Genomic DNA, 22329 nt, shown 5'->3' on the forward strand with positions numbered 1-22329 from the left:
GTAAAAGGTCTCGGAAGAGACGAGCTGGCCTTGGGAAAAAACTGGAGCAGATCCAGAATCTGGAAGAATCCCTGCAGATGGATTCTGTGAAATTGATGGAGAAAGAAAAAGAGGTAAATCGCTTGACAGAGGAGAAGGACCAATCACTTGCTGACTTTAAGAAAGAGCAAGAAGCGAGGCTTCAGCTGGAGAAAGTCATGGAGCACCACAGAAGTGAGTTTGTGGCTCTGCAGGATGAACTGTCCCGCTCCCAGGGTCTTGTGACCAGCAAGGAGAGTGAAGTGCAGAGTCTGGCCAAGCAGATGTCAGTCCAGGAAGAAGTGAGTCTTCTACATGGCGCATATCAGGCTCTGCAGAGTGATCACAAGGCTAGGCTGGTAGCCATGGAAAACATAGAAAAAGAGAAGAATGAAATGAAGATGGAAGTTGAGGCTCTTGCCAGCAATCTGGAGAGTGTCTCTAAAGCTAAGAGACAACTTGAGGAGGAAGTCAAGGTGAAGAATGCCCTTGCACATGCTCCTCAATCTGCTCGTCATGACAATGACTTGCTCCGTGAGCAGTATGAAGAGGCCCTGGAACAAGTTGAGACTCTGAAACATGAAAACAAGAACTTTCAACAGGAGATCTCAGATTTATCTGAACAGATTGGTGAGAGTGGAAAATCTATCAATGAGTTAGAGAAGACCAAGAAACAGTTGCTGGACAGTGAGAAGATGATCTCCGCACAACTCAAGAGTGAGCAGCTGAGATATATAAAGCTGAAAGATGACATGAAGATCTTAAAAGAGCCTGGAAGCGCAGAACGAAACGCGCAGAAGGTCCAACGTAGCTGCCTTGGTTTTGCTGGGAGCGCAACTCTACGAGCAGGTGGCTGTGCTGGCGGACAATGAACAATTGAGGAAACAATTGCTGTCTTCGGAAGATACTGTCAGGGACTTGACAGAGTTACTTGACAGTGAGAGGATGAAGTCCGCTAAGCTCCAGTGTAAGCTGCGAAAATGTGAGAAAAAGGAAGAGGACCAAGAAGACCTAAAAGAGAGTAGAGACCAAGATATGGTGGAATTGGCTCAAGAAAGGCTTCTGGGGCAGAAGTTACAGGATACAGTTATGCTTTCTCTGAATGCCAAAAAGTCCTCTAAAGCTAAGATTGAGGTGAAGTCCTGTAAGAAGTCCCCTGAAGCAAGAACTGAGCTGAAACCTGGTGGGAAATCCTCTGAAGTGGAGACTAAGGAGAAGAGAGGTGGGAAATCCTCTGAACCTGAGCAGACCAAAAATTCTGAAGGTAATGCTGAGGCAGAGAAATCCTCTGAAGCAGAAGCTAAACCAAATTTAACCTCAAAAGCTGTGAGTAAAGAGAATGGCACAACTGAAGCTACAGGTGAAGAGAAGAGTAAGCCTGAAGAAGCTGCAGAGTAGAGCCAAACAGTAGTAGAAGCTGATTCTACACAAGAATCTGAAGGAGCCAAAGACTCTGAAGCCAAACCTGAGGAAGCTGGTGCCCCTGAAGAGAAAGCTGGAAGGGATGAGGTGAAAACATGTGAGAAATCCACTGAAGTCAAGACTGAGGTGAAACCAGGTGGGAAGTCCTCTAAAGTTGAAACTGAGATGGACCCGTGTCGGAGGTCCTCTAACGGTACAGAGAACAAGACAGTGGTTGGTGAAGCCACTGAGGCCGAAAGATTCTCTGAAGCAGAGGCAAAGGTCCGGCAAGCCAGAAGAAGACAAAGGTTAGAAGCATCGGTCCTCTCACTCCTTAATTTCAAGAACCCTGCCCACACCAGGGTGAAGAACCTGGTACTGGAGAGGTTTGACCGAGAGACTTGCAATTGGTGGCTGGTAAAAGTCCGGAAGAAAAAAGTCAAGGACTTCAGAGACTGTGGGACAAAAGCTGTCCAAGAGAAAGGAAAGGCAGATGGTTTCTGCCTTTCCAACATATGTGCTCCTTCCCGGTGGTCTGAGCAGAGGGGAGGGGATATGTGGCAGTGTGGCAAGGAAAGGGTGTATTTCCTTGGCTCACCCTGCATAAGCTCTCACCTGCTTCTTAAGTAATGAGGCAGGAGGGAAGTGAGGTGTGTGTATATGAGATGGAGACTCAGTCTAATCTCTGCTCTTCCTAGGAGACAGCAAGTGGGCTGTAGGGGGGAGACAGAGCCTGCTGAGGAGTACACAGCCCGAGCTATGAGTGGCTCAAAGAGAGTGACATGAATTGTGAGTAGAAGGTTGCAGGGGACATATGTTTAACCGGCTGAGGGAAGCTCAGCGGTTGTTAGTCAGGACAAGCTGATCTGTTTAGTCAGTGACCAGACGGTCTAGGATTTTGTTTTGTTCCTGCTTTTTGTTTATTTCTTTCCCTGCAACCTGTCTAATAAAACTGGCAAGGTGCCAGATTTGCATTATAAACGCTTGTTTGCTGGTTTATTGAGAAGAAACGCATCCTGTGGCGTGGTCCAGGACGATCCCAGAGCTAATCCCCAAGACGGGTCGTCACAATGTCCTAAAGCTGGAACTGTAGAGCAGATCTGGGAAGGTTTCCTATTAGGGGGAAAGAGGTGAATGTCACCCTATACAGCCTACACAATACTCTGTGAGCCCCAGTATCCAGCCTACACAATACTCTATGAGCCCCAGTGTCCAGCCTACACAATACTCTGTGAGCCCCAGTATCCAGCCTACACAATACTCTATGAGCCCCAGTGTCCAGCCTACACAATACTCTGTGAGCCCAGTATCCAGCCTACACAATACTCTGTGTGCCCCAGTATGCAGTATACACAATACTCTGTGAGCCCCAGTGATCAGCCTACACAATACTCTGTGAGCCCCAGTATTCAGCCTACACAATACTCTGTGAGCCCAGTGTCCAGCCTACACAATACTCTGTGAGCCCCAGTATACAGCCTACACAATACTCTGTGAGCCCAGTGTCCAACCTACACAATACTCTGTGAGTCCCAGCATCCAGCAGCCTATACAATACTCTGTGAGCTTTATTTAGTGGCCAGCCTACACAATACTCTGTGAGCCTCAGTATCCAGCCTACACAATACTCTGTGAGCCTCAGTATCCAGCCTACACAATACTCTGTGAGCTTTATTTAGTGGCCAGCCTACACAATACTCTGTGAGCTTTATTTAGCGGACAGCCTACACAATACTCTGTGAGCCTCAGTATTCAGCCTACACAATACTCTGTGAGCCCCAGTATCCAGCCTACACAATACTGTGTGCCCCAGTATGCCGTATACACAATACTCTGTGAGCCCCAGTATCCAGCCTACACAATACTCTGTGAGCCTCAGTATCCAGCCTACACAATACTCTGTAAGCCTCAGTATTCAGCCTACACAATACTCTGAGCTTTATTTAGTGTCCAGCCTACACAATACTCTGTGAGCCTCAGTATTCAACCTACACAATACTCTGTGAGCCTCAGTATTCAGCCTACACAATACTCTGTGAGCCTCAGTATTCGGCCTACACAATACCTAGAACATCATCTATAGAATTCTTTCTCGTGTCGTTTTTGTCACAATGTATCAGTGCAGGTTCACTAGTCTGAAGTCCAGGCTGTTCAGCTCACAGAAGGTTGTAAGGACTGGATACATTGTAACAAATACCCAACAATGAGAAGTATCCGGCTGCGTTTATGTGTTTCAGTAATGTTGCATTTTTGTGAAAAATCACAGTGTAAAAAATGCACCGAAAACAGTGGCCCTCCAAATATTGCACCGAGCATGCTGGGAGTTGTAGTTTTGCCGCAGCTGGAGGTTCACAGTCTGATGCTCTATATAATGATGATTTCATAGGGGCAGCAGAGTGATCAAGAGGGACTTCCTGATGGTCCGGCCCATCGTGTGGATTATCAGCACTTCTGGGGCACGTTCCAGCTTAAAGGATTGTCTGCGGATACAGCTGCGGGGCCGGTCTGGTCTCACGTTCCGTCCTTCAGTCTGCGGATACAGCTGCGGGGCCGGTCCAGTCTCACGTTCCGTTCTTTAGTCTGCGGATACAGCTGCGGGGCCGGTCCGGTCTCACGTTCCGTCCTTCAGTCTGCGGATACAGCTGCGGGGCCGGTCCAGTCTCACGTTCCGTCCTTCAGTCTGCGGATACAGCTGCGGGGCCGGTCCGGTCTCACGTTCCGTTCTTTAGTCTGCGGATACAGCTGCGGGGCCGGTCCAGTCTCACGTTCGTTCTTTAGTCTGTTGAAACAACTGCAGGGCCGGTCCGGTCTCACATTCTTTTCTTTAGTCTGTGGATATAATTGCGGGGCCGCTCCGGTCTCACGTTCCGTTCTTTAGTCTGCGGATACAGCTGCGGGCCGGTTCGGTCTCACGTTCCGTTCTTTAGTATGTGGATACAACTGTGGGGCCGATCCGGTCTTACGTTCCGTCCTTTAGTCTGCGGATACAGCTGCGGGCCGGTCCGGTCTCACGTTCCGTTCTTTAGTCTGTGGATACAACTGTGGGGCCGATCCGGTCTTACGTTCCGTCCTTTAGTCTGCAGATACAACTGCAGGGCTGGTCCGGTCTCACGTTGCGTTCTTTAGTCTGCGGATACAACTGCAGGGCCGGTCTGGTCTTGCGTTCCGTCCTTTAGTCTGTGGATACAGCTGCGGGGCCGGTCCGGTCTCACTTTCCGGTCTCACTTTCCGGTATTTAGTCTGCGGATACAGCTCTTTAGTATGTAGGTACAGCTGCGGGGCCGGTTCAGTCTCACGTTCCGTTCTTTAGTCTGTGGATACAGCTGCGGGGCCGGTCCGGTCTCACGTTCCGTTCTTTAGTCTGGGGATACAGCTGCGGGGCCGGTCCAGTCTCACGTTCCGTCCTTCAGTCTGCGGATACAGCTGCGGGGCCGGTCCGGTCTCACTTTCCGTTCTTTAGTCTGCGGATACAGCTGCGGGGCCGGTCCAGTCTCACGTTCGTTCTTTAGTCTGTTGAAACAACTGCAGGGCCGGTCCAGTCTCACATTCTGTTATTTAGTCTGCAGATACAGCTGTGGGGCCGCTCCGGTCTCACATTCTGTTCTTTAGTCTGTGGATGTAATTGCGGGGCCGCTCCGGTCTCACGTTCCGTTCTTTAGTCTGCGGATACAGCTGCGGGCCGGTTCGGTCTCACGTTCCGTTCTTTAGTCTGTGGATACAACTGTGGGGCCGATCCGGTCTTACGTTCCGTCCTTTAGTCTGCGGATACAGCTGCGGGCCGGTCCGGTCTCACGTTCCGTTCTTTAGTCTGTGGATACAACTGTGGGGCCGATCCGGTCTCACGTTGCGTTCTTTAGTCTGCGGATACAACTGCAGGGCCGGTCTGGTCTTGCGTTCCGTCCTTTAGTCTGTGGATACAGCTGCGGGGCTGGTCCGGTCTCACTTTCCGGTCTCACTTTCCGGTATTTAGTCTGCGGATACAGCTCTTTAGTATGTGGGTACAGCTGCGGGGCCGGTTCAGTCTCACGTTCCGTTCTTTAGTCTGTGGATACAGCTGCGGGGCCGGTCCGGTCTCACGTTCCGTTCTTTAGTCTTGGGATACAGCTGCGGGGCCGGTCCAGTCTCACGTTCCGTCCTTCAGTCTGCGGATACAGCTGCGGGGCCGGTCCGGTCTCACTTTCCGTTCTTTAGTCTGCGGATACAGCTGCGGGGCCGGTCCAGTCTCACGTTCGTTCTTTAGTCTGTTGAAACAACTGCAGGGCCGGTCCAGTCTCACATTCTGTTATTTAGTCTGCAGATACAGTTGTGGGGCCGCTCCGGTCTCACATTCTGTTCTTTAGTCTGTGGATATAATTGCGGGGCCGCTCCGGTCTCATGTTCCGTTCTTTAGTCTGCGGATACAGCTGCGGGCCGGTTCGGTCTCACGTTCCATTCTTTAGTCTGTGGATACAACTGTGGGGCCGATCCGGTCTTACGTTCCGTCCTTTAGTCTGCAGATACAACTGCAGGGCTGGTCCGGTCTCACGTTGCGTTCTTTAGTCTGCGGATACAACTGCAGGGCCGGTCTGGTCTTGCGTTCCGTCCTTTAGTCTGTGGATACAGCTGCGGGGCCGGTCCGGTCTCACTTTCCGGTCTCACTTTCCGGTATTTAGTCTGCGGATACAGCTCTTTAGTATGTGGGTACAGCTGCGGGGCCGGTTCAGTCTCACGTTCTGTTCTTTAGTCTGTGGATATAACTGCGGGGCCGATCCGGTCTCATGTTCCATTCTTTAGTCTGCGGATACAACTGTGGGGCCAATCCGGTCTCATGTTCCATTCTTTAGTCTGCGGATACAGCTGCGGGGCCGGTCCAGTCTCACATTCGTTCTTTAGTCTGTGGATATAACTGCGGGGCCGGTCCGGTCTCATGTTCCATTCTTTAGTCTGCAGATACAGCTGAGGGGCCGGTCCGGTCTCACGTTCCGTTCTTTAGTCTGTGGATACAACTGTGGGGCCGATCCGGTCTTACGTTCCATCCTTTAGTCTGTGGATACAGCTGTGGGGCCGGTTGGGTCTCACGTTCCGTTCTTTAGTCTGCGGATACAGCTGCGGGGGGCGGTCCGGTCTCACGTTCCGTTCTTTAGTCTGTGGATACAGCTGTGGGGCTGGTCCGGTCTCACGTTCTGTTCTGCAGTCTGTGGATACAGCTGCGGGGCCGTTCCGGTCTCACGTTCCGTCCTTTAGTCTGCGGATACAGCTGTGGGGCCGGTCCGGTTTCATGTTCGTTCTTTAGTCTGCGGATACAGCTGCGGGGCCGTTCCGGTCTCACGTTCCGTTCTTTAGTCTGTGGATACAGCTGTGGGGCCGGTCCGGTCTCACGTTCCGTTCTTTAGTCTGTGGATACAGCTGTGGGGCCGATCCGGTCTCACGTTCCGCTCTTTAGTCTGTGGATACAGCTGCGGACTGTTCCAGTCTCACGTTCCAGTCTTTAGTCTGTGGATACAGCTGTGGGGCCGGTCCGGTCTCACGTTCCGTTCTTTAGTCTGTGGATACAGCTGCGGACTGTTCCGGTCTCACGTTCTGGCGTAGTCTTCACCCCGTCCCCACATTTCCATATAATTGAGGGTAATCGTGAGATTGGTTGTGGCGGTCCTGGACGCTGGCGGTGCGGCAGGAACATAATTGAGGGTTTCCAGGAGATACCAGGAGGGGGGAGATAATTGTTTTTGGACACACACACGATGGCGTCAGATTAAGTGAAATCGTGTCTTAATGGGAACGTCCTATTTTACGGGGAATTAGCATCAATAATGGATTGTGTCCTCGGTGAAGGCGGATTTCACAGCAGAGCGGAGACACTTAAACATTGTTACGTAATCTCAGCCGGGTAGATTAAGCCGGTGGTTTATACCACTCTGCGCTGTCTATGATCACATACTGAAGGGGGGGGGGGGGAGATGGCGGCACTGGACCCTCCGTGTCCACAACATGTGACATCACACGGGTCATAGCTGCTGTCACCCCCCCCCCCCCCCCCATCAGTCGTTGTCAGCTATGACTTGTGTCAGTCTTCACTGCAGACCTAGCATCCTATTCATGAAGCAGAACAGAGCTATACTGGGGGGGGGGGGGGCTCTATAGGGGGATATAGTGAGGATGAGGAAGATAATGAGGAGGATGATCAGGATCAGGAGGAGGATGATCAGGATGAGGAGGAGGATAATGAGGATGAGGAGGATGAGGAGGATGATCAGGATGAGGAGGAGGATGATGAGGATGAGGAGGATGAGGAGGATGATCAGGATGAGGAGGAGGATGATGAGGATGAGGAGGATGATAAGAAGGATTATGATGATGAGGAGGAGGAGGATGAGGATGACGAGAAGGATGAGGAGGTTGAGGAGGAGGATGAGGATGATGATGAGGAGGTTGAGGAGGAGGAGAATGAGGAGGATGATGAGAAGGATTATGAGGAGGAGGAGGAGGAGAATGAGAAGGATGATGAGAAGGATTATGAGGAGGAGGAGGAGGAGGAGAATGAGGAGGATGATGAGAAGGATTATGAGGAGGAGGAGGAGGAGGAGAATGAGAAGGATGATGAGAAGGATTATCAGGATGATGAGGAGGATGATGAGGATGAGGATGATGAGAAGGATAATGATGTTTTCAGCAGCTGATGTCACATATCAGGGAAACCTCTCGTCCGCTGTTCCTGTAAATTTCTCCTCAGATCTTTATGTCTCCAGAAGTGAAGACTCAGATTTCATTGTCCTGACTGACATTATACATCACTGCCCCACACAAAACCTGCTCCTGAAACACTCTGTGCTGCTGTGGGATCCTGTACCCTCCATTATATGACTGTAATGATGAGTGCTCCTCTCCAATAATACTCTGTGCTGCTGTGGGATCCTGTACCCTCCATTATATGACTGTAATGATGAGTGCTCCTCTCCTATAATACTCTGCGCTGCTGTGGGATCCTGTACCCTCCATTATATGACAGTAATGATGAGTGCTCCTCTCCTATAACACTCTGTGCTGCTGTGGGATCCTGTACTCTCCATTATATGACTGTAATGATGAGTGCTCCTCTCCTATAATACTCTGTGCTGCTGTGGGATCCTGTACTCTCCATTATATGACTGTAATGATGAGTGCTCCTCTCCTATAACACTCTGTGCTGCTGTGGGATCCTGTACTCTCCATTATATGACTGTAATGATGAGTGCTCCTCTCCTATAATACTCTGTGCTGCTGTGGGACCCTGTACTCTCCATTATATGACTGTAATGATGGCTGCTCCTCTCCTATAATACTCTGTGCTGCTGTGGGATCCTGTACCTTTCATTATATGACTGTAATGATTAGTGCTCCTCTCCTATAATACTCTGTGCTGCTGTGGGATCCTGTTCCTTCTATTATATGACTGTAATGATGAGTGCTCCTCTCCTATAATACTCTGTGCTGCTGTGGGATCCTGTACTCTCCATTATATGACTGTAATGATGGCTGCTCCTCTCCTATAATACTCTGTGCTGCTGTGGGATCCTGTACCTTTCATTATATGACTGTAATGATTAGTGCTCCTCTCCTATAATACTCTGTGCTGCTGTGGGATCCTGTTCCTTCTATTATATGACTGTAATGATGAGTGCTCCTCTCCTATAATCCTCTGTGCTGCTGTGGGATCCTCTACATTCCATTATATGACAGTAATGATGAGTGCTCCCCTCATATAATACTCTGTGCTGCTGTGGGATCCTGTTCCTTCTATTATATGACTGTAATGATGAGTGCTCCTCTCCTATAATACTCTGTGCTGCTGTGGGATCCTGTACTCTCCATTATATGACTGTAATGATTAGTGCTCCCCTCATATAATACTCTGTGCTGCTGTGGGATCCTGTACCCTCCATTATATGACTGTAATGATGAGTGCTCCTCTCCTATAACACTCTGTGCTGCTGTGGGATCCTGTACTCTCCATTATATGACTGTAATGATGAGTGCTCCTCTCGTATAATGCTCTGTGCTGCTGTGGGATCCTGTACTCTCCATTACATGACTGTAATGATGAGTGCTCCTCTCCTATAATACTCTGTGCTGCTGTGGGATCCTGTACCCTCCATTATATGACTGTAATGATGAGTTCTCTTCTCCTATAATACTCTGTGCTGCTGTGGGATCCTGTACTCTCCATTATATGACTGTAATGATGAGTGCTCCTCTCCTATAATACTCTGTGCTGCTGTGGGATCCTGTACTCTCCATTATATGACTGTAATGATGAGTGCTCCTCTCGTATAATACTCTGTGCTGCTGTGGGATCCTGTACCTTCCACTATATGACTGTAATGATGGCTGCTCCTCTCCTATAATACTCTGCATTGCTGTGGGATCCTGTACCCTCCATTATATGACTGTAATGATGAGTGCTCCTCTCGTATAATACTCTGTGCTGCTGTGGGATCCTGTACCTTCCACTATATGACTGTAATGATGGCTGCTCCTCTCCTATAATACTCTGTGCTGCTGTGGGATCCTGTACTCTCCATTATATGACAGTAATGATGAGTGCTCCTCTCCTATAACACTCTGTGCTGCTGTGGGATCCTGTACTCTCCATTATATGACTGTAATGATGAGTGCTCCTCTCCTATAATACTCTGTGCTGCTGTGGGATCCTGTACCCTCCATTATATGACTGTAATAATGAGTGCTCCTCTCCTATAATACTCTGTGTTGCTGTGGGATCCTGTACATTCCATTATATGACTTTAATGATGAGTGCTCCTCTCCTATAATCCTCTGTGCTGCTGTGGGATCCTGTACTCTCCATTATATGACTGTAATGATGGCTGCTCCTCTCCTATAATACTCTGCATTGCTATGGGATCCTGTACCCTCCATTATATGACTGTAATAATGAGTGCTCCTCTCCTATAATACTCTGTGCTGCTGTGGGGTCCTGTCCTCTCCATTATATGACTGTAATGATGAGTGCTCCGCTCCTATAATACTCTGTGCTGCTGTGGGATCCTGTACATTCCATTATATGACTTTAATGATGAGTGCTCCTCTCCTATAATCCTCTGTGCTGCTGTGGGATCCTCTACATTCCATTATATGACTGTAATGATGAGTGCTCCTCTCCTATAATACTCTGTGCTGCTGTAGGATCCTGTACTCTCCATTATATGACTGTAATGATTAGTGCTGCTCTCCTATAATAAATACTCTGTGCTGCTGTGGGATCCTGTTCATTCCATTATATGACTGTAATGATGAGTGCTCCTCTCCTATAATACTCTTTGCTGCTGTGGGATCCTGTACCTTTCATTATATGACTGTAATGATGAGTGCTCCTCTCCTATAATACTCTGTGCTGCTGTGGGATCCTGTACTCTCCATTATATGACTTTAATGATGAGTGCTCCTCTCCAATAATACTCTGTGCTGCTGTGGGATCCTGTACCTTCTTTTATTTGACTGTAATGATGAGTGCTCCTCTACTATAATACTCTGTTCTGCTGTGGGATCCTGTACTCTCCATTATATGACTTTAATGATGAGTGCTCCTCTCCTATAATACTCTGCACTGCTGTGGGATCCTGTACCCTCCATTATATGACTGTAATGATGAGTGCTCCTCTCCTATAATACTATGCGCTGATGTGGGATCCTGTACTCTCCATTATATGACTGTAATGATGAGTGCTCCTCTCCTATAATACTATGCGCTGATGTGGGATCCTGTACCCTCCATTATATGACTGTAATGATGAGTGCTCCTCTCCTATAATACTCTGTGTTGCTGTGGGGTCCTGTCCTCTCCATTATATGACTGTAATGATGAGTGCTCCGCTCCTATAATACTCTGTGCTGCTGTGGGATCCTGTACCTTTCATTATATGACTGTAATGATGAGTGCTCCTCTCCTATAATCCTCTGTGCTGCTGTGGGATCCTCTACATTCCATTATATGACTGTAATGATGAGTGCTCCTCTCCTATAATACTCTGTGCTGCTGTAGGATCCTGTACTCTCCATTATATGACTGTAATGATGAGTGCTCCTCTCCTATAATTCTCTGTGTTGCTGTGGAATCCTGTTCATTCCATTATATGACTGTAATGATGAGTGCTCCTCTCCTATAATTCTCTGTGCTGCTGTGGGATCCTCTACATTCCATTCTATGACTTTAATGATGAGTGCTCCTTTCCTATAATACTCTGTGCTGCTGTGGGATCCTGTACCTTCTTTTATTTGACTGTAATGATGAGTGCTCCTCTCCTATAATACTCTGTGCTGCTGTGGAATCCTGTTCATTCCATTATATTACTGTAATGATGAGTGCTCCTCTCCTATAATACTCTGTGCTGCTGTGGGATCCAATACTCTCCATTATATGACTGTAATGATGAGTGCTCCTCTCTTATAATACTCTGTGCTGCTGTGGGATCCTCTACTTTCCATTATATGACTGTAATGATGAGTGCTCTTCTCCTATAATACTCTTTGCTGATGTGGGATCCTGTACCCTCCATTATATGACTGTAATGATGAGTGCTCCTCTCCTATAATACTCTGTGCTGCTGTGGGATCCTGTACTCTCCATTATATGACTGTAATGATGAGTGCTCCTCTCCTATAATACTCTGTGCTGCTGTGGGATCCTGTACTCTCCATTATATGACTGTAATGATTAGTGCTCTTCTCCTATAATACTCTGTACTGCTGTGGGATCCTGTACTCTCCATTATTTGACTGTAATGATGAGTGTTCCTCTCCTATAATACTCTGTGCTGCTGTGGGATCCTGTACTCTCCATTATATGAATGTAATGATGAGTGCTCCTCTCCTATAATCCTCTGTGCTGCTGTGGGATCCTGTACTCTCCATTATATGACTGTAATGATGAGTGCTCCTTTCCTATAATACTCTGTTCTGCTGTGGGATCCTGTACCCTCCATTATATGACTGTAATGATGAGTGCTCCTCTCCTATAATACTCTGTGCTGCTGTGGGATTCTGTACTCTCCATTATATGACTGTAATGATGAGTGCTCCTTTCCTATAATACTCTGTGCTGATGTGGGATCCTGTACTCTCCATGATATGACTGTAATGATGAGTGCTCCTCTCCTATAATACTCTGTGCTGATGTGGGATCCTATACTCTCCATTATATGAATGTAATGATGAGTGCTCCTCTCCTATAATACTCTGTGCTGCTGTGGGAGACGGCTCCTTCCCCTATACACTTCTAAGTCTGTGACCACTCCCCTCAGGCATCATCCATCCGCAGCAGCCATGTTGTGTTTGCACTTTATTTGGCATTAATTGGGCACTTGCTATATCTTCGGGTGTCGTCTCCGCCGCCGCACCCACTGACTGCTGCAACAGGAAACGGGAACAAATACAAACAATATTCTAAAAAGTCAAAACTAAGTACAAAGCACAAATCCGTAAAGTCTTTAATCCGCCGTCTTCTCGGCCTCGAACCGGTTCCCGCAGTTAGAATAACTCAATAGTTTCTGCCGCTCAGCGATGCTTATAAATATCCTGCGCTAAGCTGTCGCCATGGTAGGAAACGCCGCCCCATCTGCCCGGGGAGAGATCGGCGTGGATCCCTCCATATTAGCCCCATCAATTACAAGGGAAAGCGTGCGGCCAGCAGTTTTCTTCTTTTCAGCGCTGATAATTAACGTTTACTTTCCTGCTGAAACTTTGTAACAATGCTATTGCGCGGATCTTGCCGGCTTCTTAATTGGTGATTATCTATTCCACGCTGTGCGGCAATTTCGGTGCCTTTAATTGTTTTAAACAACTAATATCACGGCTCTTTCATGTCTCCGCTTCCCTCGAAGCCACCGCGCAGGCTGCGCATTTCTGCTCTCGGCTTTTATCGTTCTTTACACTAATCTTTGCCAAGAACTTTTGTTAACCGTTCGCGTTCTGGAGATCTCCCTCCCCACTAGAGCTGGGATGTGGCGTCTTACAGTATGGTTTCTATAGGGCGGCAGCTGGAGGCTGCATGTGACCCTCTATACACAAGAGTCATGTGATCAAACTCCGCCCAGGCTGGGGTGACATTTATGGCTCTTCATCTATTGTAAAACTACAACTCCCAGCACGTCCTGACTAATCTGATACAACAATGATGGGAAAATTTTAAGATTTTTGCAAACATTGCAAAGCTTTTTGCGCTGTGCAACTACAACCCCCAATGAGGTGGCCCAGTACGGGAGATGTTACCCTGTACCCTTGCTGTCCTGTCAGGCAGCCTCCTTCAGTGTCCCCAGCGCCCCGTGCACTTGTTTCCCCCTGTACACATGACCTGCAGTGTATTGTATTATAAAATGTGTTGTATCTTTAAGAGTTATGTCATGTGATTGTTAAAAGGAGGTACCAGGTGACCCCAAGAGTGACCCCAAGAGTGACCTATGGGCTCCCTGCTAGTCTCCCCCATATAAGCCATGGGTGGAGCTTCTCTCTCTCCGGCTGAGGTCCAGTGCAGTCTTGTCTAGTCTGTGTGTCCAGTGTTGGAGACCTCAAAGTCCAGTCCTGCAGCCGCCATCAAGTCAAGTAAGATAAAGTCCCAGCTTTATGAGTCAAGTCAGTCTTTGTCATCTGTCAAGTCAGCGTGGTCTGCATTCAATTGTCCAGTCCTACTACAAGTCCCAGCAAGAACTTAAAGGGGTACTCAACTGGAAAACATTTTTTTTTAAAATCAACTGGTGCCAGAAAGTTAAACAGATTTGTAAATCACTTCTATTAAACAAATCTTAATCCTTCCAGTACTTAGCTGCTGTATGATCCACAGAAAGTTCTCATCTTTTTTAATTTCCTTTCTGTCTGACCACAGTGCTCTCTGCTGACACCTCTATCCATTTTAGGAACTGTTTAGAGTGGAAGCAAATACCCATAGTAAACCTCTCCTGCTCTGGACAGTTCCGTAAATGGACAGATGTGTCAGCAGAGAGCACTGTGGTCAGACAGAAAGGAAATTAAAAAAGAAGAGAACTTTCTGTGGATCATACAGCAGCTAAGTAGTGGAAGGATTAAGATTTTTTAATAGAAGTGATTTACAAATCTGTTTAACTTTCTGGCACCAGTAGATTAAAAAAAAAAAAAAAAAAAAAAAAATATATATATATATATATATATATATATATATATATATATATATAATATATATATGTTTTCCAGTGGAGTACCCCTTTAACGTCTCTGCTTCACTGGTCACCACCTTGGGCCCTGGCTGAACTGTATAGACTTTAGCAATTGTCTACACTCCAGAGGTATACCTTCAGGTGGTTTTAGGCTAAACCACACCCTGGCGTCACGAATACAAGGGGTTAATGCCATCTGCCCTTAGGGTAACAACATCTGCCCTCATCACACCCCATTACCACACCAGCATGCCCTGACTTAAGTCACAGCACAAGAATGTTGCAAAGCTTTTTTTTATTTTTTATATAATGATTATTTATGCCTATGCTGCAAAACTACAACCCCCAGCATGCCCTGACTAAACTGCTGCAAAACCTCAATTTTGCTAAACTTTTATGATAATTACTAATGTTGCAAAACTACTACTCTCAGCATGCCCTGACAGCCAAAGGCTGTCAGGGCATGCTGGGAGTTGTAGTTTTGCAATATTTGAAAATATTGTAAAGGTTTTATAAAATTGTGGTATTGCAGCAGTTAAGTCAGGGCATGCTGGGAGTTGTAGTTTTGCAATATTTGAAAATATTGTAAAGGTTTTATAAAATTGTGGTATTGCAGCAGTTAGTCAGGGCATGCTGGGGGTTGTAGTTTTGCAACATTAGTAAAAATGTAAACATTCAGCTAGAATATGGAGTTGCAATAGTATTGTCAGGGCATGCTGGGGGTTGTAGTAAAAACATAAAAGGTTAGTGACATTGTAGTCTTGCAATGGTTTAGTCAGGGCATGCTGGGAGTTGTAGTTGTGCAGCACATGCATAAATCGTCAAAAGAAATTTGTTAAAATCCTAGTTTTTCATCACTCTGGTGTCGCCACAGTTTAGTCAGGGCATGTTGGGAGTTGTAGTTTTGCAATGCAGCAAGAATCTTAAACATTTTGCAACATTGTGGTGTTGCAACTGGTTATTCAGGAAATGCTGGTAGTCGTAGTTTTGCAGCAGTAGCAAAAACATAAAAGTTTAGCAAAATGGTAGTGTTGCAATAGTTCAGACAGGACCTGCTGGGAGTTGTAGTTTCGCAACATAAAAAAAAATCATATAAGTTTTTCGTTACTGTGGCGTTGCACCAGTTTAGTTAGGGCATGCTGGGAGTTGTAGTTTTACAATATCTGTAAAAATCATAAAAAGTTTTGAAACGTTGTTGTGTTGCAACAGTTAAAGGACTACTTTGGCCAAAATTTACTTAAATTAAAGGGGTATTCCAGGAAAAAACGTTTATATATATATATATATATATATATATATATATATATATATATATATCAACTGGCTCCAGAAAGTTAAGCAGATTTGTACATTTTTCTATTAAAAAATCTTAATACTTTCAGAACTTATGAGCTTCTGAAGTTAAGGTTGTTCTTTTCTGTCTAAGTGCTCTCTGATGACACGTGTCTCGGGAAACACCCAGTTTAGAAGAGGTTTGCTATGGAGATTTGCTTCTAGACTGGGCGGTTCCCGAGACAGGTGTCATCAGAGAGCACTTAGACAGAAAAGAACAACCTTAACTTCAGAAGCTCATAAGTACTGAAAGGATTAAGATTTTTTAATAGAAGTAATTTAAAAATCTGTTTAACTTTCTGGAGCCAGTTGATATATATATAAAAAAAAGTTTTTTCCTGGATAACCCCTTTAACTTAAATAAATAGCTGATCGCAGGGAGGCCCGACCTCTGTGGCCCCCCGCGATCTCCTGATCAGGACGCAGCTCTGTGTGAGGAGTGTGTGGTTTACGGCGCAAGCTCCATTGAAATGAATGGAATGTGCGGTGTCTAGGGGTCCCCGTTCAGCGCTCGGACCCCCTGCGATCAGCTACTTATTCTCTATCCTGTGGATAGGGGATAAGTTAATTTTGGCCACAATATTCCTTTGAGCCAGAGCATGCTGGGAGTTGTAGTTTTAGCAAGAATGTGTATAAATAAAAAAGTTTTCCAATATCGTGTTGTTGCAGCACTTAAGTAAGGGCATTCTGGGAGTAGCAAGAATATGGAGTTGCAATAATTTTTCCAGGGCATGCTGGGGGTTGTAGTTTAGCAACATTAATAAAAACATAAAGGGTTAGCGACATTGTAGTGTTGCAATAGGTTAGTCAGGGAATGCTGGGAGTTGTAGTTTTTAAACATAAAAATGATAAAAGTTTTATGCCACAAAAGACTTTGTAGCCAATATTCATTATTGACATCTAGTGGCTAAAAACCTGCTCTGAATAACTACAACTCCCAGCTGAGGGTTCGTTACAATTGTATGTAACGTAGACAGTGTTTGAGTTTCTGGATTCAGAATGATAAATTTTTTCTGCGCTGATACAATGTAGCAAACGATCAGGACAGGAGACCGATCTGTTCTGCTGATGTTCAGTAACTTATAGAGAATTATCTAGATGCAATTGTAACAAACCTTCTCCTGTTAGAAGTATTAGGTCAGATGAAGTCTTTAGAGTTTTTCCATTCACTAACAGCAAGCAGAGATCTTGAAAAGGAGTGGAAATGCAAAGTACTAGAAAGTGTTATGATGCTGCCGTCATCACTGGATGCCCTGATCTGGGGCCCCTGAGATGCCTCTTCATGCCCCCTGTACTGTCAGCTCCATAGGGAGCAGAACTATTTGGTTTAGTGATCGGAGGGGCCCCAGAGAGCGTCCTGTGGACGGGGATGAAAGGGCATTATGGGAGAAGCTCTATAGCCTGAAATCACCCTGAACCCAGAGTCTGAAGGGAATCCCGCAGGAAAGAGAGAAGGAGAGAAGAGAATGATAGAAAGAGAAGAGGTGAAGAAGAAGATGGAAGGAGAAGAGGAGAGGAGAAGAGAAGGAGAAGAGAAGAAGATGGGATGAGGAGAGGAGAGGAGAAGAAGATGGGAGGAGAAGAGAAGGAGAAGAGGAGAGGGGAGGAGAAGAAGATGGGAGGTTAAGAGGAGAGGAGAGGAGAAGAAGATGGGAGGGGAAGAGGAGAGGAGAGGAGAAGAAGATGGGAGGAGAAGAGGAGAGGAGAAGAAGATGGGAGGAGAAGAGGAGAAGAGAAGGAGAAGAAGATGGGAGGAGAAGAGAAGGAGAAGAGGAGAGGGGAGGAGAAGAAGATGGGAGGGTAAGAGGAGAGGAGAGGAGAAGAAGATGGGAGGGGAAGAGGAGAGGAGAGGAGAAGAAGATGGGAGGAGAAGAGGAGAGGAGAAGAAGATGGGAGGAGAAGAGGAGAAGAGAAGGAGAAGAAGATGGGAGGAGAAGAGGAGAAGAGAAGGAGAAGAAGATGGGAGGAGAAGAGAAGGAGAAGAAGATGGGAGGAGAAGAGAAGGAGAAGAAGATGGGAGGAGAAGATAAGAAGATGATGGGAGGAGAAGAGAAGAATAGAAGAAGAAGAAGATGGGAGGAAAAGAGAAGAAGAAGAAGATGGGAGGAGAAGAGAAGAAGAGATGGAGAAGAAGATCGGAGGAGAAGAGAAGGAGAATAAGATGGGAGGAGAAGAGAAGGAGAAGAGGAGAGGAGAGGAGAAGAAGATGGGAGGAGAAGAGAAGGAGAATAAGATGGGAGGAGAAGAGAAGGAGAAGAGGAGAGGAGAAGATGGGAGGAGAAGAGAGAAGAAGAAGATTGAAGGAGAAGAAGATGGGATGAGAAGAGAAAGAGAAGAGGAGGAGAAGAGAAAAAGATGGGAGGAGAAGAGGAGAGGAGAAGAAGAAGATGGGAGGAGAAGAGGAGGAGAAGAGGAGAAGAAGAAGATGGGAGGAGAAGAGGAGAGGAGAAGAAGAAGATTGGAGGAGAAGAGAAGGAGAAGAGGAGAGGAGAAGATGGGAGGAGAAGAGAGGAGAAGAAGATGGGAAGAGAAGAGAAAGAGAAGAGGAGAATAGAAAAAGATGGGAGGAGAAGAGGAGAGGAGAATAAGAAGATGGGAGGAGAATAGAAGAAGAGGAGAGGAGAGGAAAAGAAGATGAGAGGAGAAGAAGATGGGAGGAGAAGAGGAGAGGAGAAGAAGATGGGAGGGGAAGAGGAGAGGAGAGGAGAAGAAGATGGGAGGAGAAGAGAAGGAGAAGAGGAGAGGAGAAGAAGATGGGAGGAGAAGAGGAGAGGAGAAGAAAATGGAAGGAGAAGAGGAGAAGAGAAAAACATGGGAGGAGAAGAGGAGAGGAGAATAAGAAGATGGGAGGAGAATAGAAGAAGAGGAGAGGAGAGGAGAGGAAAAGAAGATGAGAGGAGAAGATGGGAGGAGAAGAGGAGAGGAGAGGAGAAGAAGATGGGAGGAGAAGAGGAGAGGAGAAGAAGATGGGAGGAGAAGAGAAGGAGAAGAGGAGAGGAGAAGAGGAGAGGAGAAGAAGATGGGAGGAGAAGAGGAGAGGAGAGGAGAAGAAGATGGGAGGAGAAGAGGAGAGGAGAGGAGAAGAAGATGGGAGGAGAAGAGGAGAGGAGAGGAGAAGATGGGAGGAGAAGAGAAGGAGAAGAGGAAAGGAGAGGAGAGGAGAAGAAGATGGGAGGAGAAGAGAAAGAAAAGAGAAGAAGAAGATGGGAGGAGAAGAGAAGGGGAAGAAGGAAAGAGGATGAGAGAAGGAGAAGAGGAAAAGAAGAGAAGGAGAGGAGAAGTACAGAAGAGAAGAGAATGAGAAGAAAAGAGCAAAGGAGAAAAGAGAAGAAAAGAAGAGAGAAGGAGAGGAGAGAAGAAGGAGGGAATTCCTTGTTCCCGGCTCAAAAAAGCTACAGATATTGGGGGATATTTATCAAAGTTGTCTATGTCCCGCATCAATATAGACCAAACTACAGAGGGTTAGTCCGGTCTATTGTGCACCTAATTTATCAAATGGCGCACAGCTCTTGATAAATTCTGTGCACAGACTTCGGGATCTATGCTTTAGTCTATATTTAAACCTGCTCCAACATGGTCTGACATTTCGGCGTACTTCAGCCTATGCGACTTATCGCTGAAAAGTCGCTTTTGATAAATTCAGCACCAATGCATTTTTCAATGCATTTCAGTCTAAAATAGACAAGAATGCATCATGTTCTAAAAATCCTCTAGAGCAAAAGTCGCAGAAAAGTCGCACATATTTAGACTGCGACTTTCTGTGCGACAAATTTAGACAAGAAAAAACAGTCTAAATCCTTTGATAAATCTCCCCCATGATGTCTTATTTCCTTGCTATTACATTTGGATACATTATGGTGATTCCTTTGTTATATTTGGATACATTATGGTGACTCATTTAGTTTTTATATTTGGATACATTATGGTGACTCCTTTGTTGTAATATTTGGATACATTATGGTGACTCCTTTGTTGTCATATTTGGATACATTATGGTGACTCCTTTGTTGTCATATTTGGATACATTATGGTGACTCCTTTGGTTGTTACATTTGGATACATTATGGTGACTCCTTTGTTGTAATATTTGGATACATTATGGTGACTCCTTTGGTTGTTATATTTGGATACATTATGGTGACTCATTTGTTCTTATAATTGGATACAATATGGTGACTCCTTTGTTGTAATATTTGGATACATTATGGTGACTCCTTTGGTTGTTATATTTGGATACATTATGGTGACTCCTTTAGTTTTTATATTTGGATACATTATCATTGGTGGTCACATCTGGATACATTTTGGTGGATTCTTGGGTTGTCATATTTGGTTAAGTTGCGGTGACGCCTTCACCTGATACATTTGGATGCATTATTGTGATACTTTTGGATTTGTTGAGCTGACTCCTTTGGTTGTTACATTTGGATACATTGTGAAATGTTTCCAATTAAAGGGCCGGCGCTTCCCGTGAAGAGTTTCTTATAATGGAAGTTCTCGGTGGGATAATGGCAGCTGTGAGCGTCTCATCTACTTCTCACCCCTCTCCCCCCACAGAGAACATGGCACGCTCCATTCTCAATGAGGGGTTTGAGTGGTAATTGTGGAAGATCATGAAAATGAAATCCACAGCTCCATTAATTAGGATGTAATTGACGATGGTTTCCATGACAACGTGAAGCATCTGCCAGAGCGTCTCCCCTTGTCAACACTTAAATGTATATCTCCTGCCACCGCGTAATGTCCCAAGGAGGGGGGGGCGGCTGACGGGAGAGACGGCGCGGAAAGAACGTGGGAAGAGACACATTAACAAGTGGTGGATGCACGGAATCTGGTGGTTACATTACTAATGCCAGGCATAATGGATGGCGGCGACACCGAAACCTGCAACCAAACAGCATCAAGTGCATAATGAAAACTTATGAGAAGTTATACCCAGCAAGAGAAGTGGTACTGTACAGTGTATATATGCAGATTAAGAGCAGATACTGAGGAACTCTTTTATTTTATATAAAAAGAAATACAAAACATACACCAAACATAACCATAACAATGATAATGAAACATAAGATAAACCTAATACATAAATAATATCAAAAACACAAACAAAAATCCCTTCTGGTCCAGGACAACACACACTCCATACCTATATACACACACACCGCCAACCTATATAACTATATACATGACATACCTATATAACTATATACACCACATCCTATATAACTATATACACCACATCCTATATAACTATATACACCACATTCTATATAACTTTATACACCACACGTACCTATACAATTTTTTTTATATTTTTTTTATATATAATATACAATATACATATATATACACAAAACCACTAATTAATAATATACATTCATATATATATATATATATATATATATATATATATATATATATATATATACACATACACTAAATAATAAATACACACACAAAAAAATTGGAATTTACTTATAAATATCCCCCACCTTTCCTATAACCTACACAAAATTATACACAAAAATATACATCAAATAATATAACGTTATTCATTATATATGTACAGTCCCTATACATATATACACAACTCCTACACATATATACAACCTTTATACAATATACAATCCCTACACCATAACACCAACCCCTCAGGGCTCCGGTTCGATGTCTGTAGCCGCTTACATCTTTTTGTCTTTATAAAAACAAAAATCTCTGGTGACAGCTTCAGCCCATCACCAGGGAGGAGATTACTAGGTTAGGGCACCTTAAAGGAGAACCCCCTCCACAGGGTGGAGGCACTAAATGCACCAAACTTTTCATACTCCAAAGAACGAACCTTCGCCAGGTCACCGAGCGTGTTCCTACAAACCTCGTCCACGGGGAGGATTTTCTGTCTCGTCGACACTAAACACCTCGCTTGCCACGTGTGATACCTGACCACTGCGCTGACTATAAATGAAGTGCACCAGTTCCGTACACCCAGATCTTTGAAGGCCCAATAAACCGACTCAGCATAGGAAAGGGCAGCCAGCCGCGGCCAGCCGATGGAAGCTCCCACCCTTTGATATACCTCTACATTAAAAGGGCACTGAAGCAGGAAGTGGTCCATGTCCTCCAGCACACCCCCACACTCCTCCCGGGGACAACCCTTTTCATCTGAGTTCCTGTACTTCAGATTGCCCCTTACATATAGCTTACCATGGAAGCCTCGCCAGGTCAAGTCCCAATACTTCGAGGGGATCATAGGTGAATTTAAAATAAACAACCCAATCCCTTGATCCCGACCTGGGCAATCCTTGAGGGCCAGTGGTTTCTGGAAAAGGCTCAGCAAGACCCTGTTATCGAGGATTTTCCTCGTCAGAGTTCTTACCTCCCACATCCCCAGCCCCCACCTCCTAATGACCTTCAGAACCAGTGC

General features: G+C 45.6%; 1 pseudogene; it reads left to right on the top strand.

Moving 5' to 3' along the window:
• The window catches only part of LOC130361093 (golgin subfamily A member 6-like protein 22), a 43561-nt pseudogene extending 24491 nt beyond the window's left edge, over positions 1 to 19070 (top strand).
• The last annotated feature ends 3259 nt before the right edge of the window (positions 19071 to 22329 follow it).

This window comes from Hyla sarda, chromosome 3, assembly GCF_029499605.1.
Source record: "Hyla sarda isolate aHylSar1 chromosome 3, aHylSar1.hap1, whole genome shotgun sequence".
Classification (NCBI taxonomy): Eukaryota; Metazoa; Chordata; class Amphibia; order Anura; family Hylidae; genus Hyla; species Hyla sarda.